A 16,424-nucleotide genomic window follows, 5' to 3' on the forward strand; every position below is an offset into this window, starting at 1 on the left:
AAGCCTGAAACCACTATAGTTGTAGTTCTTTTATATGTCTTTATTCAAATAAAAATGTCTTCCTCCAAAGTAATATATTTATTTAATCTACTGTATAATGTTTTTTTTTATATAACGGGATATATAATATTTTATTATATAATAAATGTTTTATATTATTTGTATAATAATATTGAATAATACATAGAAAACATATCTATCTATCTATCTATCTAGCTATATATACAGTATATATATATACACATATCGAAGATATTAGAAAATTAATATAGTATTTATTAGAAAATACTTTTCTACTAATGTTGAATAATATAAAAACATAAATAATAAAATTATGCTGAAAAATTCTAAATAAAAATATATACACAATTAGGCCAATATATTTATATAAAATTATATAAAGTATCTAATGTAAAATGATATATATACGATCATAACATTTTACTTTATACATTAAAAAATACTGTTATGTTGCTGTATACATTAATACATATCTGTATTACATTCATTATTGAGAATCTAATGAGAATCAACATTGTGCATAATGAGAAACAAAATAAATAAATAAAGTAAAAAATCTAGAAAATATTATCAGTCATGCAATTTTTTTCCCTTTGGATATTGGGTTAATATGTGACCTGGACATGTTTTTGTTAGATTCATAATTGTGATATACAGTATATAGCCATAGTAATATACAGTAGAATGTGCAGTCACAACAACAGCATTAAATTTGCATGCAGTCAAATTTTCAGAGTCAGAACTAACCATTTTGTATTCCCATTTTTGCTTTGACTAAGATGTATTGACTATAAATCTATGAGGGGGATGTGCCACATTTAATGGGCATCAGTACTTCTGAGGGTGAAGCTTCAGGCACAGAGGTGGAACACAGTCTTATACGGACAGTAACTAAGCAATCATAGAGTCGGCATGAACACTACTAGTAATTTCATCACCTGCGACCTTGTTTGTTTGAGTGCATTTGTGTGTTTCTGGAGGTGACAGATGCATACTCTTTGTGTTTGACCATAGCACACACACACACACACACACACACACACACATTCCCTCCAGCCGACGTCAAGTCGCATGCTTTGAATTACTGTACATTTACGACTGGTAAGAAGCCAAGGGCCAACTGCCTTAGACCGGATCAGACAACAGTCTGGATCAACTGTCTCTCTCCGTCTCATTTTCCTTTCTTCTATGTATCTGTCAGAGCTTTTTTTTTCATCTTTATTTGCTCACTGTCTCCTTCTGTCCTTCCCTCATTTATTACGTTCCTTTTCCCCTCTTTCTTCAACTCGTCAGGCCTGTTCACTCTTTACATTGGCATTTAGTCCCCAGTCTGTTTTTTTCTTTATTCTTTTCTGTGCCGCTCTTTCATTTTTCCTCCCTTTATTTTCTCTGTGTCTATTTCACTGAGTCATCTGTGTCAAACTGTGCTGATATCTTTTTTTTTCCAGAATAGTTGCCTCTGTGGAATGTGAGCATTTGAAATCGGCTTCTTTTAGGATAGTTAAACACTTTGATATGTCATAATTTACTCACCCTCATGTTGTTCCAAACCTGTATGACATTCTTTGTCACAAATATGATATTGCACTACTGGCCCCTTTTTTCAATGCAATTACAATGAATGGGAACCGGAGCTTTCAAGCCCAAATCAGATACATACAGTATACATATATATTAGAAAAGTGTTTTATAATGAATTGTATTATTTAAATATTTTCTAATAATGTGTGTGTGTGTGTATATACTGTATATATACAGTATATATATATATATATATATATATGAAAAATTCTAAATAAAAATATATACACATAATTATATATTTATATAAAATTATATACAGTATCTAATGTAAAATTATATAATATATATATAATAACTTTTGGACTGTGTTTACAGTTTTTTACGATCGCTATGACAATTTTTTCAATACTTTTAACAATTTTCCTAAACTCTTAACGCACCAACACAACTACAACACACAATTGGCAAAACGGTTAATTTCATGCTCAAAATCACACATTGTAAACTAAACTCCAAAACTAATTTTCAAAATACAATAATACACTAACACAATACATACTATGTCTACCAAAACATTAACACATGTTCTCTTCCAACAGGAACATTTAGTCAATCATAGCACAATGTCATAAAAACACTAACATCAGATGGAATTACAGAAACTGCATTATTTTATGTGTGTCAGGTCTGCCCTTATACAACAGACAGTATATTGTATTGATCATAGATTGTGTTTTGCACTGCAGTTTCTTTTGAAGTCTCTCTACATTTTTGTTTTGTTTGTAATGTAAATGCATGCATTTTGTTGCTGTTTTTTTGCAGCAGAAATTCAATACAACAAAATAAATGACCCTTCTTAGAGTAGCTTTATATAATTTGTTTTAATTTGCAACAGGACATTTCTGCAAGATAACAAAATTATGCAATATAGCTGCCATTTACAGTATTACTGTATGTGAAAAATACAAAATATACAAAACAAATGTCTTCTGCATTTGTCCACGTTCTCATCCACATCACACCTGATATCTTCCCTGGCAAGGCATCTTGGGAAGAATCTTTTGGCATGCCTTCTCCACCCCTGGCAGTGTTCAGCTGTGATGTCTTGGTATGCAGCATCTTTTGCATACAGGAGGGACATTTGGTCCTGTGTGGACTATGGTCAAAAACCTTTCATCTCCAGGCTGAGAAAACTCCTCAATGGGGTTGAGGTAAGGGAAGTAAGGGGCAAGGAAAATGGACATCATCCTCTGATGGGCGTCAAACCAGGCTGTGACTAGACAGGAATGGTGGAATGCCACATTGTCCCATATTTGCATAACTTCAATCAGCTGTTTCTCAGTAGCAATGGAATAAAATACAGGGGATATATTTGTGTTTCAATTCCCAATATAAGCAGCTGTTAACCTTGACTTTAGCCTGTAAGGTTAGGTTTAGAACATGGTGTTATCTGTTCTGACATACAGTGTTAAAGCATTGGTAAATTTGGCAGTAAAAATCCATTGTTTTGGTCTTGTTTGAGTTTGTGTGTAAAAGAAGTTCAAGCATTTTAAATTTGTGTTAATTGTATGCATTTTGTGTTAAAGCAATAAGAAATGTGTTAATAGTATAGCTTACACAGACGGATGTAGTGCTAACTGTGTTAAGAGTTTTGGAAAATTGTTAAAAGTATTGAAAAATCTGTCATAGCAATCTTAAAAAACTGTAATGTTAGTTCTTTTGAACTTTCTATTCATCAAAGAATCCTGAAATATAAATGTAAATAACTGCTTTCAACATTGATAATAATGAGACATGTTTCTTGAGCATCAAATCATCATATTGGAATGATTTCTGAAGAATCATGTGACACTGAAGACTGAAGTAATGATGCTGAAAATTCAGCTTTGATCACAGGAATAAATTACACTTTATATATTCACATAGAAAACAGCTGTTTTAAATTGTAATAATATTTCACAATACTGGGTTATTTTTTTTTTTTTTTTTATCAAATAAATGCAGCTTTGGTGAGCAGAAAATACATTTTTTTCCTTCTTCTTTTTTTTTAACCCTTAAAAATCTTACCGATCCAAAACTTTTGAACGGCAGTGTAAGCCTATTTAGACCTAGCTAACCTATAGCAGAGGTCGCTTTAAGCAAAACAATTTTTGAGGTCGGGCCTACTAGTCCAGGCGTTTTAAGCCAAAATGGGGGTCAACCATGAACAATTTGCAACAGAATCAAACTCAACTGATTTTGTATCCTCAATATGTCCTGAGTAAGGGAAAAAAAGCCCCGAAGAATCCCATTAGGGGAAAGTTCCGAAAAAGACCCAAATATATCCTATTCATACGCCTATTCATTATTTTTCTCACATGAATAGGGTAAAAATTTTTACCTTTAGATATCACCATGAAAATTACTGAGTTGATTACTTATATCAAGACAAACCAAAAATGTATTTTTGAATTGTTTGTTAACATGGACAAACGGTGCATAATCTAATTACAGATGTGCTAATTTGCATAAATACCACAAAAGATCTAAACATTGGGTACAGCCAGGAGAAAATGTCTTGTTGAATCTTGTTGACATATAACAGTAAAAGACTAAATGTTAAGGTCTGAATGGAACCCATTTAGGCTAACCATGAGCATAAATACATAGAGGCAGGAAGAAGTAGGCTACTTTAAAACGGCCTTTATTAATTATTATTGCAGAGATGGGGTTTGGGGCTGGGTCCGTGGGACTGTTTCTGGGGGATGAGTCTGAGGGAAGAACAGGAGACAAGGGTCCCGTTCAGCCTGTCTGGGTTGTTATTCGCTATAACAACTGCCTCGCTATACATTATCCCTTACTTAAGATATGGATACATGGATTATTGTAGGCATTACACTGCCATGTATGTAATTCAAGTCTGATTAATCTCAAGACAGCTAACAAGTTATTTGCTGCTGCTAGCCGTGTTAGCTATCTATGAACTATCAATGAAACTATTCGCTAATCCTAAACTTGACATCGTTTCACCAAAAATAGTCGTACAACAGCTCAACACACATCCAGATGTTCCCAATAAATTGTAGTTGATCACCAGGTATGTTTGATTAATGTATATTAATGAATAATCCATGTAGGAAAACATTTTCTTACCTGAGGGACAGCTTAGTGACAGTTGACAGTTGAAAGTTGACAGTTGAGAGTTGACAGTTGAGTGGACCTTGAATTAATGACTGACTGAATCTCTGAATGTTTTAAAAACGCTGTACCCAATGTTTAGATCTGTTGTGCTATTTATGCAAATTAGCACATCTGTAATTAGATTATGCACCGTTTGTCCATGTTAACAAACAATTAAAAAAAACTTGTAATACATTTTTGGTTTGTCTTGATATAAGTAATCAACTCAGTAATTCTCATGGTGATATCTAAAGGTTAAATTTTTTACCCTATTCATGTGAGAAAAATAATGAATAGGCGTATGAATAGGATATATTTGGGTCTTTTTCAGAACTTTCCCCTAATGGGATTCTTCGGGGCTTTTTTTTTCCTTACTCAGGACATATGGAGGATAAAAAATCAGTTGAGTTTGATTCTTTTGCAATTTGTTCACCCTTTTTTCCTAAAACGCCTGGACTATACCGTGACCTGTTTTATTGGCGTTTATCTGCAGATGAAATGAAACACCGATTGAGCGATTACTTGACAGACATGATACGGATTTCGGTAAGTCGGACTGTAGCCTATATCTTTCTACATATTTTCTGATGTTTATTTCGTTCTGTGACTTTGTTTCATATCAAAATGAACAAAGCACAAAGCATATTGCGATTTTTCTTGGACTAACATTCATGATGCAACCTGAAAAGTGACGCACTGATCTGTTCAACTTTCTCTGCATAAATAAATAAATGCGTAATTTAGCCTATATTGTCCTGTAAGTTTGTGAACAAAAACAATTAAAGCATATTAAATGGCTTATTATCATTAAATAATTAAAATGACAGTGATGATAGATTATGACGGAATTTTACGACCCTGTCCTTGTATGTAGGCCTAGGCTTTGGGCTATACATAATTCTCATTTCTGTGGAACTATCCCTTTAAGTGTCTGCCTTTCTTTGTGATAGAGAAAGAGTGGTAAATCTTTAATCGCTGTGTGTCATCAGTGTCAGGTGACTGATCAGACCACATTTCTAGGCTACTGTTTGTGAGTTGATAGTGAGTCTCTCCACCCATAAGCCTACATGTATTCATGCCCAAATCAACAGCCAAACCGGTGATGTCACACACACACAAACATCCTCTCTCCTGCTGTTTACTCCTCTTGTTTGAGGCCCTCCACCCCAATTCTTGACATCATTCTGTTTTCTCTTTTCCTGTTACTCACCGTAACCCACCCACCTGTTGTGTCTAACTAACCAACACATGTTTTTAGACATGTATTATGGTAATACTATATGGTATTCTTCTAAAGTACTTTAAAATGCCATATAAATTCTATGGTTCAAGAAAATTGACTATTCTCCATCATTGTATTTATCAAAGCTTTGAGTTACCATGTAAATACCATTATAAAGGAATATAATCATCAATTAATACCATGGGATACATCAACATACCATGTTTTTTGTCCTTTTACCATGGCAACTTTGTAGTTTTTCTTAACTTGCACTACCATTCAAAATTTTGTAGTAAGATTTGTCTTTCTATTTAGTCTATTTGGTCAAAATACAGTAAGAAAAATAATTGTAATATTGTGAAATATTATTAATTGTATCCTCCCTTTATTTTTTAATAGGCAATATTTTAAAATGGTTAAGTATTCCTGTGATGGCAAAGCTGAATTTTTAGCATTTTTACTTCAGTCTTCAGTGTCACATGATCCTTCAGAAATCATTTTATTATTATTATGCTGATTTGGGGCTCAAGAAACATTTCTTATTATTATCAATGTTGTGCTGCATAATATTTTTGTGGAAACTGTGCTACATCCATGATTATTTGATGAATAGAAAGTAAAAAAACAACAGCATTTTAATTGAAAATCCTTTGTAACGTATACTGTTGACTGTTGACCAATTGTGTCCTTGCAAAATTAATATATTAACTTAATAATAAATAAATAAAAACTGCCCCCATCTTTTGAACATTAATGCATGCATTGTTAATTCATATTATGGATGCTTCTGAGGTAACTCTGATACCATTATGCAAAGGCCTATGATACCATACCATATCTGATACTATACCACAGTACTGCTTCAGTTTCTTGTAAGTATATCTCTCATTCACCTCTCATCTTCCACGCTTCTCCTTTCCTATCATTTTCACCCACCCACATAAGCAACCCAAGTGTCTTGTGTGTGTGTGTGTGTGTGTGTGTGTGTGTGTGTGTGTGTGTGTGTGTGTGTGTGTGTGTGTGTGTGTGTGTGTGTGTGTGTGTGTGTGTGTGACTGGGCAGAGTGACCCATGTCTCATTAAAGACCTAGTCTCAGTCTTGAGCCCTCGGGGAGGGCAGACATTCAATAGCACACAAACACAAAAGGGAGTGAGAACAGAGGGAAGGGAGAGTGCACAGGGGTCAAGGCCAATGAGGAGGGCTTCAACAGTGTTTATCAGTCTGTTCACTGATTCAGACACACCACTATTGCATAAACACAATGTAAACACACCACCTGCTTCACTCTTGCACAGTGCATAATGGGCCAATACTCTTTATGGTTATTCATTTAGAAAGGACAACTTCAAAATAGTTTACTGACTTTTAGTGTGTGTGTGTGTGTGTGTGTGTGTGTGTGTGTGTGTGTGTGTGTGTGTGTGTGTGTGTGTGTGTGTGTGTGTGTGTGTGTGCTCTACAATGTGATTACTGAAAGATTATTGGAGCTGAAATACTATTTCAGTTTTTCTACTTCGAAATTTCATGTTTAATTCAATGTGTTACTTGCAATTGTTTGTTCTGACTGAAATTATTTCTACATCATATTATGTTTAAATCACATCCTATGTTGTGAATAGTGAGCATACTTTCTGAGGTAACATCAGTCCATTATGTAGCTTTTCTGAGGCTTTAGAAAACATTTAATCATGTCTACTAAATTAAAACTCTGACAAGCCATCCTTTAGGCAGGGGTCTTGCTGAAAGCTAAATCACATGCTGATTTTCGACATCTGGAACTGCTAAAGATTCCTCGCATATCTGAAGAAATATTACTCAGTCTTTTGCTGAAAGAATAGCTATTCTCAACACTAGCGAGTGTATTAAATTGGATGCTTAAGCCACACCCGGTAATGTATGGATATCATTGCATTAACAAAATAATAAGCTTTTCAGCACAAGCACTTTTCTTCAAATGTGGGCATTTTTGGCCCTGTAACCTTTAATAGCAAAACCCATTTTCAAACTTTATTTAGTTTACTAAATTTGTATTAATTAAATTGCCCATTAACAATATCTTATACTGTAGGATGCATCACAAAAGAGTTTTCTCGTAATTTTCATCACATCTTAAATCACCATTGATTCTCAAGTTGAAATGACAAAAAATGGCTCCTTTGTCTTTCTACAACTAAACTAATAACTAGCATTTTACAGTATGTATCCCAAATACACACTATGAAAACATTGCATAATTTCATACACAAAATACCCTGTTCACATATTTAACTTGATATTTACTGTTTTCTTTAGACGTCACTTGTACATATGGAAAAGTTCTTTATTTGACTTTAGATTTTTTAAACACTATAGTCTAAGTATTATTTGTTCGCAGATCTTTGTTAGCTATTATGGCAATACAATGAATGCAGTTTTAAGTCTGGCTTAATTGTCCAAATCCTTTCTGGGTCCATAGTATTTAGATAATGACTGCAAGAATTAAATACTTGGAAAAAGAAAACCTTAAACGGTTTGAACTAAAGGAAAAACTAAATTGAGGACGACATCCAGAATACTTGAAGGCAAGCAGAATATTCAAACTAAAGTTAGCACTTTATTTCAATGGTCCACTTTAGGCATTCTAGCTATACTGTATAAGTAAGTTTGCAACTCCATTTGAACTATTAGAGTATTAGCAGATTGTCTGCTTAATATCTGCTAACTCTTTCTTTTTATGGTCACACAAAAGACATTCTGTCTACTAATACTCTAATGAGAGTTAAATGTAGTGTAGTTACATGACATGTTGCAAAGTGACTTCTAGTAGAGTGTCTAAAGTGGACCATCGAACCAAACTGAATAATGGATTCTTTTCATATTCCTTGGCTCTATATACAGACAAAGTAGGAATTGTAGACAGCGAGCGATTGATATACTCTGCTCTTTTGCTGGAGACTGTAGAGAGAGAGAGAGTGGAAGTGCATTTGTATTTGTAAAGACAAAACACAAAGACACGGATCATAAAAGAAAGAGACAGGGAGAAAGTGATACGGGTTGCAGACTAGTGCTGGGGTCAGGAGAGCATTATCCTCCAGTGATCTGAATAGACAACGTGACACAGGAAAAATACACGCCCTTATCACCGGGAGCCATACTAAATTACCGGATTTGCTCTTAGATAATACTTACCTTGTGAATATACATGGACCTGGCTTCTCAGGTCTTCTTTGCTTAGAATTGTGGTACTAGACCAAAAAGGAGTGTCGAGGAATCACATTCAGATGGTTTAACTATCCCTGGGAAAGCCCTTGAATTCTTTGTTTGTGTTTTGCGATTGTTTTCCAGTGCTGTGGAGTTAGCATGACCTATTTTGAACCGTTTCAGGGGTTGCAAATTCCACTTCTGCAACCACAGAGCTCCGGAAAAATGAAAGGAACATTCTGTCTGCCGAGATCATTTTCACGGTGAAAGTTTCAAGTGAACTTTTCTGCGAATAACAGAATCAAATTCAGACTTTTTACTTGTTTCTGGAAAGTTGTAAAGTTCATTTACTTTTAAGAGCACATAAACAGACACTGAGAGCTTGTATAATGCAGATGACTCAATGAAATCCTTGGGGAGCCGTTGAGGTTTATTTTTAGGCCTGTGGCCGCGTCCGGCTTGTTTCTCAGTGAATTGTCGGTGTTGATGATTGTAAGAAGGGGGTAAATGAGGGGATGTGTGGACGTGAAGACTTGCTGGAACATTCTGTAGCAAAATGGAGAGGTGTTTCAGAGACATTCGACATGATGAATACATTGAGCACATGACCGTGTTTCTATACGGTTCTGAACTGAACCGTGGAGTGTCACGCTTGTAGACAAACGTGGTCACATGTTACATCTGTCACATGGTTACATTTTGCAACAGGAACTCATTTTATCCGACAGCGAGTTCACAGACGCGACTCTATAAACATATCAGCAGCTTTCACAGCAGCAAGTTCAAGACTGTGTCTCTTTCTGTTTTAAACACTTGAGAAACAATGAGAAGGCGTCACTAGAGCAGCCTGTGACGCTCAGGAAGTTTTCCTTCCCTTTATTTTCACTCCTTTTTCCTCTTCAGCTTCAACTTCGGCTTCAGAGCCCCCGTTTCCCCCTCCTTGTGTCACTTCCCATCTGTTCTGAGAGAAAACGCAGCCGTGTAGTTATCAACAGGTCATATGACCTCATCTGATTAAAATGAACAGGATCATACAAATTAGAGACCTAATAATACACTGTAAAAATAAAAGGTGCCTGGAGGAACCTTTTGGGGTTCTTCACTTTGCCACACCGGCGGAACCGTCTGTAGATCCTCTAGGCACCCTTTAAAAAGGGGCGGTTCTCTGAGGAACCACACAGGTTTCCTGAGGAACTCTTATATAAGGCACTGTGTGGAACCACCGTGGGTGCCTCCAGGAACCAAATTTCAATTTTATTTTATTTGTATTAAATTAATTTCATGTTGTTACTATGGTTACCACCATTAACTTCTATTATAATAAACAAACTGAACCAAATACAAAATAAGAATTGTTTATTACATATTTTAGATCCATTTTAATACATTCACTTCCATGCACTTGGAAAAAAAAGCTAGTAATAGATTAATATCAATCAATACACACACACACAAAAAAAATAGTATAATACATAAGTAACATGAATAATCAACCGTGTGTATACAATAAGCTACACAAGAAAAGACATCTCAACAAAATGCATGGAAAAAACATGTTCCAAGTAATAAATCAATGAAAAAAATAACAATTTTGACTAATTAAAAATGTCCATCTTCACTTAATTTTAAAACATGTGTTTCAGTCCGCTTGTTAAGTCTGACGTCACTGTTTCCAAGTCCAAAAGCTCTATCAGATGCCAAAAACAAACAACAAACAGTGCTAATATACACTCATTGTGCTGTAATATTCCTGAAAATTAGGATCCTAACCTTTATCTCTATTCCGAAATCTCAGATGGTTAGTTATTCAGCTATTTTGAATCATAAAATGTTGAAGTCTGGGATGCCGTGAGACTGGAGACTGAAATGTACACTATGCCTTTTGAAAAGCTTAAATGTGTGACTTGAATCAACAGTTCCCATAAATGGTTGTTGAGTATTCTCAATATCTAGAAACAAGATAGAGGAAGTAGAAGTAGAGGTTTCGACCCGGAAACAGTATTCCTTATGTCACAACAAGCAGAAAACATTTTCCATTTTAACAGAGTTAAGGTGCAGTAAAATGATCTGTTGTTCTGTGAATGTTCACTGGTGAATTCAGTCATTTCAATAAGAATCCACACGATCAGCAATTTTGTCTTTTTGCCTGTGTAATTTCACGAAATTCACAAATGTGATGCACCTTTACTCGCTGCAACATAAAATGCAATCAATTATAAAATCTTCACAAGGGACACGTGAGGTACTTAACGAGTTAGAAAAGTGAAAAGGTGCATCAGCTTCATTTTCTGTTTGCTTTTCCTCTTTTCTGGTGGATGGTCCAGGCACTTCAGTGATTTTCAGGTCTACAGGAGGATTTTTATTCTTGATCAAACTTGTATTTCAGCTTACCGAGATCCCTGCAAAGTACAAAATTTACTGTTAGTAAGGTTATTAAAGTTATTAAATAATTTCCTCAGCCTTGTGACGTTCCAAACCTGTTTGACTTTCTGTCTGTGGAACCCGAAAGCAGATCTCAGGCATAATGCAACGCGTCACCATTCAATATCACTGCATGAAACACAAGCATAATTTTTTTTTGTAATTCATTCAAACTATTCTTATGTACACTTGTCTAGTTCAATTCAATGCAACAATTTATGTAAAAAATAGTTAAGCTCCAAAAATGTCCCAGAAAAGATCCTAAAAATAGTCAATGAGTTCACAACTCATGTGTTATGGGTTGTGTTGTAAGTCTTCTGAAGTCATATAATAGCTTTTTCCTTTTTTTTTTTTTTGAAAAAGACTAAACTTTAAGTTATAATTCAGGGTTCAAATGTCTTATATTCAAATGCATATGATTAAGGTATAGCCTATAAAAAATGCATAGCATTATTAGCTCCAAACCTGTGATATTATTTTTCTGAGTAACATGAATGAGATTTGAGAGCAAGAGGGAAGATTTTCAGAGAATAACTTATTAAAAAAGTACACAGTCAAACAATACAATTTCACACAGAGAAAGTTCATAGTAATAAAGTACTTGCATGTGGTGTAGGTAACTTACTGTAATTCAATGTTGCCTCTGAAATGTTCAGATTATTTTAGAAATGTACTGGTTGTTCTGGGGAAACAAAAGAACAAAGCTGATTATTCACAATCATATTTATTGACCAGTAAATGGCTTTAAAATGGTATTTGAGAGAATGAGGGCACCTGTAGTAAGTAAAGTTAGGCTAAACAAAAACAGACCAAACTATATTAACCTGCTTTTGTTATTCATAACAAACGCCAATGACGACAGCAGGAATCAGCTTCATTAGTTAGGCTATCTCAGCAATTTGAAGACACAGTTTTACAGAATATGTTGAATTGAATGACTAAATCAATCTAAGACAATAAGTCAATAATTTCAATTTGTTCATTAGCTTACGTTAGATCAACGTAGTTAGCATCGCGGCTAAAACCTTCATAGATACTGTGCAATAAACGAGTGGTAAACACTGTAAAAAAGTAGTCATGTATAATCAATTTAGTTTATATATGTGTGTTTGAATAAATAGTGAGTAGACTCTGTATTTATATTTATTTGGCGAGTTTACAAACCTTGTAACGGAGAGCCGATCAAACGGCAGAAGCTTTGATGAGAGGACGGAGCCGTTACCCGATGACGTCGATCAGCTGAGCTTTGTTGCGCGCGAGCAGCGCGAGCATCACTGAAGTGACGACAGCAGAGGAATAACAGCAGTTTCGTGACAGAATAAAACTTTTCTCCTCCTAGTTCTTCTTCTTCAAATAATAATTTATGAAGAAGTAGGTAAAAATTATTATTTTATTACTATTGTTTATTCAATAATAATTAATGAATTCTTCTTATTAATATTATTATAATTTAGTGTTGTTGTTTAAGGTTTAAATTAATCAACAAAATAGGCCTATAGATACTAAATAAATGTAAGCTACAGGTGAAAAAGACGTAGGCTACTGTTAAATGTATTAAAAATGCATTAAAGTATATTTGTATTGTAGGCCTACTAAAAACACACTCAAGTACATTTTTAATAGTACGTCTTTTTTCACCTGGGTATGTTGGCTATACTGAATCAAACTTAAGTAGCCTATAATAATAATAATAGGATAATAATATTCTCATTCTGGCCTCACAGAACCATTGGGTTCCTCCAGATGCTGGCTTTAACATAAGAGATCTTCCAGGAACCACTTAAATGTTAAAAGATCTTCCAATAACCCTTTTATCGCATTCAAGTTCCTCTATTTTCCCCCAAAGCACTTCGAGGTCTCATGGTAATGAAAAGGTGACTCCAGAACCTCTGAACTAAATACAAAGTGCTTAAAGGATCCCATAAGTTCCAGCAAGAACCTCAAAGAATGTCAATGCTCCTCCAGTAACCCTAATATAGGAGAAAGAGCTTTGAGGCACTTAAATTACATTTTGAAGTTCCTTGAGTATCCGACAGGATATTTGAGGCTCCTTTAGTTTTTACAGTGTAGTAGGCTATATGTGTTGTGGTTGGTAGCTGGCAAAATGTAGGAAATGATAAGTGAGTTTTGTGCTTTCATGCTGTTTCATTTCCACTCACGGTGGTGTATTATGGATCTGTTGTTCCTCATACAATATGCTTTTGGTTGTGGATGTCTGGACACACACATGATTATGCAATAAACTTTGACTATGTTGTTTGACTGTGTGGGTGTATCCGGTCTAGTAAAAGTAAAGGTGTGCCCAGGTGTTCGTGGGTTGTTCATTAGTCAGGTTTGTTATTGTCAGGCAAGTTTAATATGAAGTCATTTCCGGCTTTTGAGAATATCCCATGAACTCACACACATATATGTGAAAGCAAACACAGGAAGGAATGTGAAAAGACAAACACTCATAATTTTCTTTGAGCGATGAAGAGGCAAACAATGGCCGCGGCCTTCATACTGTCAGGTTTTACATTAACATGATGACTATTTATTTGTCAATTTAAAAATCTATTATTTTTGAAAACATGAATTCAATAAAAAGTTTTACATTTCTATTTCAAACAGTTATATTCATATATATCTATTCATTTGTCAATTTGTTATTTTTTTGTTTGAATTATTACATTGATAATTTGTTTCTTCAATTTATTTTTCTAATTATTTTTAGTAAATACTCATGAACATATATTTGTCCAAATTAAATGTTATCATTTAAATATTACATTAAAATTGCTATAATAATGTATTTGCAATTTATTATTCTGCTGTATTTTTTTATTTTTATTTTTAATATTTTATTTTTGTTGTTGTTGTTGTTGTGGAATATGGAATGTGTCACTGCACATAGACAGAAACATGGAGATAGAGATTCACATGGAATCAGATTCAATATCTCTCAAGTGTTGCAAACATTTGGGACCCACCAATAGATTTTCTTTTTTGTTCTGCAGACACACTTTTGAGGAAATTTGTGTGTATTCTCATTCTAAAACATAGTGAACCGTTTTTTTTTTTAATAAGTAGTTTCTGTTACTATTCTTATCCCAAGTCTGTCTCTAGGAATCTTTTACCGATGTTGCAAGACTTTCAGGTTGTTTTGCCAAAATCCCTGTTTAAACATGTTGAGGATCCACCTGTGAAGTGGCATGAAACTGATTATGCCAAATAGATTAAATGAACACTCCCAGGCAAAAACAAAAAAGAAAAAGAGCCCAAAATGGCTAAACATTAAGCTTTTAATTGTCTTAACCACAAATTATTGGTCAAGAAATTAGCCACATTTAAGCAAATGCAATACTTAAAAAGCCATTGCTGTCTCAGAAAAACATCAAAGACAGAACGTTTTTGGCAGAATATGGGAAGTTAGTGTGTGGAGTGATGAATAACAATGAAACTCGAGTTGCATGGTGAACCTCCAGAGCTGTGTCTTCGAAAATCTGGTGAGAAATATAATAATAAATGCATCTCTACCACAGCGAGGCATCGAGGATGAGAGGAGCCTTTTTAGCTGCTGGTATTGGTGAGCTACTTCTCTGTGAAAAGTCATTTAATGCTTTGGAGTAAAGGAGAATATTGGGATAAAGGGATAGTTCACCCAAAAATGAAAATTCTGTCATCATTTATTCATATTGTTTCAAACCTGTATGAGTTTATTTGTTCTGTTGAACATAAAAGAAGATATTTTAAAGAATGTTGATAACCAGACAGTTGACGGGCCCCGTTGACTTCCATAATATTTTTTCCCCCTACTATGGACGTCAATAGCTACCGTCAACTGTCTGGTTTTCAACATTCTTTAAAATATTTTCTTTTTTGTTCAACTGAAGAAAGAATCTCATAGGTTTTGGAATAACGTGAGGGTGAGTAAATTATGACAATTTTCATTTTTTTGGGTGAACGATCCCTTTAAATTCCAACAAACTGGGAGACATTTTTCAACTACTCATGAACTGTTAGAGGCCATTAACATTGAGTGGAACGACACTCACTCTTCTTCCTGTAAAAAGCTGTCTGCAATTTGGGGAAGGCTATTCTATGCTAAGTTACTTTATCTACAGTATTTGTGCAATTCTTGCTAATTTCCTGACCAGTGATTTGTCATTAAAATGGTGAAGACCATTAAAAGACAATTCAATATTTGGCCATTTTTGGCTTGGCCTATTTTTTGCCAAGGTAGGTAGTAGGTATATGCAAATATAACAATGAATCCACATCAAATAAATATTCAATTATTTCATTATCATCCAGCTCATAATGCTATTAATGTTATTTTTTCAGAAGTCGTCACTATAAACATATTGAATGGAAAAAATCGAAAGAATGAAAGTTCTTTAAAGAAAATGACCTTTTTATGTGTTCCACAAAACAATTAAAGGGATACTTCAGGATTTAGCATTAAGCTTTGTATTAGTAGAAAACCTGTAGTATTTTCGAATTACTGTGCTTTCCACCCTCATAACCCCCTGAGACAAGAGATTTATGTATTTTTTGTCTGGAAAAAATCCTCCGATGACGCAAAAATCGTCATTTTGCGTCATCGGAGGATTTTCTGGCCAGAGGCTAAAGACTACAGCCAGTAGGAGGAGCTGTCCCGCATGTTTTCAGCCCGCCCATAGAGGGTGGGATCTCACTCACAGAATGTACACATAGTATCAGCCGTCTTTCTTTGGAAGCTAAGCTAGCAGGCTCTTGTTCTGTGGAGAAAGCTGAGTAGTAGGAGAAAGCTGAGTAGTAGGGGTTACCATCCTCTTTTTCCTTGTCCGGCGGGCAAGATCGTTCAGAATCAGCTTTTGCTTTCTGCAGTCGCCATTCATTGTTTACATGCACACCTTTTGTTTCAATCTAACTGAATTCA

At 34.7% G+C, this 16,424-nt stretch overlaps 2 long non-coding RNA genes across 4 annotated transcripts in view; both read right to left on the minus strand.

The window, feature by feature from the left end:
* LOC309477284 overlaps positions 1-2,411 on the minus strand; it is a 347,071-nt gene extending 344,660 nt beyond the window's left edge. The window contains exon 1 of the long non-coding RNA XR_014198600.1: positions 1,910-2,411. This is a non-coding gene — a long non-coding RNA (uncharacterized lncRNA). The remainder of the gene's footprint in view (positions 1-1,909) is intronic.
* An 8,033-nt stretch (positions 2,412-10,444) lies between these two features.
* LOC309478401 lies at positions 10,445-12,742 on the minus strand. 3 transcript variants are annotated; one of them, XR_014198971.1, is made up of 5 exons: positions 12,689-12,734; positions 12,516-12,585; positions 12,150-12,206; positions 11,581-11,653; positions 10,445-11,502 (listed from the first exon to the last, which is right to left on the minus strand). It is a non-coding gene; the product is annotated as an uncharacterized lncRNA (long non-coding RNA). The 3 variants fall into 3 exon arrangements; XR_014198970.1 differs by lacking the exon at positions 12,516-12,585 and having other exon boundaries at positions 10,445-11,653; positions 12,689-12,742; XR_014198972.1 differs by lacking the exons at positions 12,516-12,585; positions 12,689-12,734 and having other exon boundaries at positions 10,445-11,653; positions 12,150-12,368.
* Between the last annotated feature and the right edge of the window lie 3,682 nt (positions 12,743-16,424).

This window comes from Leuciscus leuciscus (genome assembly GCF_965113295.1).
Source record: "Leuciscus leuciscus genome assembly, chromosome: 16".
Classification (NCBI taxonomy): domain Eukaryota; kingdom Metazoa; phylum Chordata; class Actinopteri; order Cypriniformes; family Leuciscidae; genus Leuciscus; species Leuciscus leuciscus.